This window comes from Alosa sapidissima, chromosome 16 (assembly GCF_018492685.1).
Source record: "Alosa sapidissima isolate fAloSap1 chromosome 16, fAloSap1.pri, whole genome shotgun sequence".
Classification (NCBI taxonomy): domain Eukaryota; kingdom Metazoa; phylum Chordata; class Actinopteri; order Clupeiformes; family Clupeidae; genus Alosa; species Alosa sapidissima.
In genome coordinates, this window is record NC_055972.1 from 27,867,367 (window position 1) to 27,869,920 (window position 2,554).

The window sequence follows — 2,554 nt, forward strand, 5'->3', positions numbered from 1 at the left end:
CAAGCAGTCACAGCAAGTTTGATGGCAATTGGATAAAGAATGGCTGAGAAATAAGCTCATTTACTTTGTTACAGTGCCCCTAGAGTTGCTGAGATGTGAGCTCTCTTTCTTTATTACCCCAGGTAAAAAAAAAAACTATTAAAAGTATACTTTTTGAAAGTGTACTAAGTACAGTTTGTACTTTTTTCGTCAAATCCAAGTGTAATTAAGTGTATTGAATTATGTATTAAGTTCAACTTAATACCAACTTGACTATACTTTGAGTGTAATTAGTGTGCTAAAATGGAACAACTTTTTTCAAACTTAAAGTGTTCTTAAGTACATTATACAAAAAGAGATTTTATGAGCATTCGGAACACAGTCGCAGTACAATTTTGTAACATCCCAAGTGTATTGGAAATGTACTTAAAAGGCATTACAGTATAACTAATAATAGTGTAGTAGTGTATTTTGAATACACTCTTATCATCCTCATTTCTATTTATTTGGCATGCTTCTGTAATATTTTAAATTAACTTCAAATGTACTTCCTGACTACAATAAGTGCCTTGAAAGTTTGCAGTTATGTTAATAAAAGTATAGTCTTAAGATACTTTAAGCATTATAAAGACATGCAATTTAAGTATAATATTAGTGTGATTTAAAATTGTACTATTAGTACTCTCCTACAAAACAAAAGTTGTTTACCCTCCTAGGTGAGAGAATTTGCCCTCTAAGCTTGAAATTGTTTACTGGACACCCAGCCTACAAGCCAACAACTTAACAGTCTAACATGGCTAAATTTGTAATGTATGATCATTTATTGCTTATTTGTTTGCAAAGTCTTCTGGCCCAGAAAGAAAACCATGGTGGTTACGGATCATGGCTGAGGAGGAAAGGTACAGCTGGTAGAGTTGTGCAGTGAGTGAACTTCCCTCCCAACACTGAGATGTGGTGGCAAAAGCTGTGGTAGCTAGCTTCCTTACTAGCACACCATCTTCCAGTCCAAGATGCATAATGTTTTTGGTGGCAACCCGGGGCTGGACAGCAGTCAAATGCATTGACCTTGGTATTAGAGAATTTGTCTCTGTTGTCTGTGAACAGAAAGAAGATGGACAACATTTTACAAGATAAACAACATTTTACACAGAAATCCATTGGCAATGATGAGATTAATACAGATTATCTGTACCTATTTGACATTTACTTTTTATGGGTCAAATTGGTATTGACACCATCTGTTCGCCATCCTGGTATGGGTAGACCTGGCCAGGTAGTCTTTCCTTAAAGTGTTGTGCACCTTGGCACCAATATGAGTGCAACCACCCTGTTTTCTGCATTTGATTACCTTAGATTCCTTTGTTTCCAATACAACCCTATTACCGTTTTCGGGTCAAATGGCATTTTAAATGGGAGTCGTAGGGGCACTAGCCTACTATTTTGATGCATGAATCAAAATCATGTATCAAAATAGTTCTGCCCCTACGACTCCCATAATGGTATTTGACCCAGAAACGACAATACAGTCAAGCTTAATGGTGGCGCTTCTGACTTATTATGCTGACTTATTATGCTTATTATGCTTTCAAACGAAAGTTTGACTCAGGTACATTCACAAAAAGCTTTAAGCTTATGCTTTAAGAGTAATGGGGCAAGGTCCTGGATGAAGAATATTTACCTTTACTGCTGATTATTTGAGGCGTTCAGACATCTCGGTTTCAAAACTGTCCAGGAACACCTGTAAAAACATAGTTAGGCTACAGATTAAAACTAGGTAAATTACAAACACTACCATGAAATGAACTTGAATGCTCTGTCAAACACGAATAATTAAAAAAAATCTAAATCTATCGCATAAACCAAGGCATAATATCAATCATGTAGCCTAAGCTTCATAGCAATAACTTAGTAGAACACCAGGTTTAATTCCCCCTCTAATATCAATGGTGGAAAAAAAACGTTCTACTTCATAAAATGCATGTAATTTGTCCTGTAGACTCATTTTAAAAGATGTCTCCACGATTAAAGAAAAAAACAGCTACAATGTCATTAGCATGCCTAATGAATGTGAAGTGTGACTAGCCTAGCACCATCCTCCTTTCTGTGAGGTAGCCTACACCACACATAATATTAAAGAACATTGGTGAACTTTAGGCAAACGTTGCTTAATAAAGAACACACTTTCTTCCATCATAATTTGTCTAACGTTAGTGCTAGCCAACGCTTGTCAATAATCCCACAAACACAAAGCAGGCTAATGTAGTTTTCTTCTTGATAGGGATCTGGGTCGATGTGTATGATAGCGTTAGCTAAATTAGCTAACGTGATCTGGCATTGCTAGCTTGTACTAGCAAGGATAAAAACAAACTCTTGAAAGATTGCTAAGCCATCAATTTAACTTCTCCAAAGATTACCGAAGGTCATAAAGAGTAAGCTACATCAGAATAATTTAACAATATGCTTTGGGACTCACCTGATAACGAATAACTTGGCACTTTAGATCCAACTGGCTTCAGCCCTTGTTATCTCATATGAAGAGCCCTTCTGGCTCTGTAGGAACAACCAGAGGTGGGAC

The 2,554-nt window shown here is 36.5% G+C and overlaps 1 long non-coding RNA gene across 1 annotated transcript; it reads right to left on the reverse strand.

The window, feature by feature from the left end:
* Positions 1 to 650: 650 nt before the first annotated feature.
* On the reverse strand, positions 651 to 2,554 carry LOC121685913. Its single transcript, XR_006023474.1, has 3 exons — positions 2,453 to 2,554; positions 1,658 to 1,717; positions 651 to 1,073 (listed from the first exon to the last, which is right to left on the reverse strand). It is a non-coding gene; the product is annotated as an uncharacterized LOC121685913 (long non-coding RNA).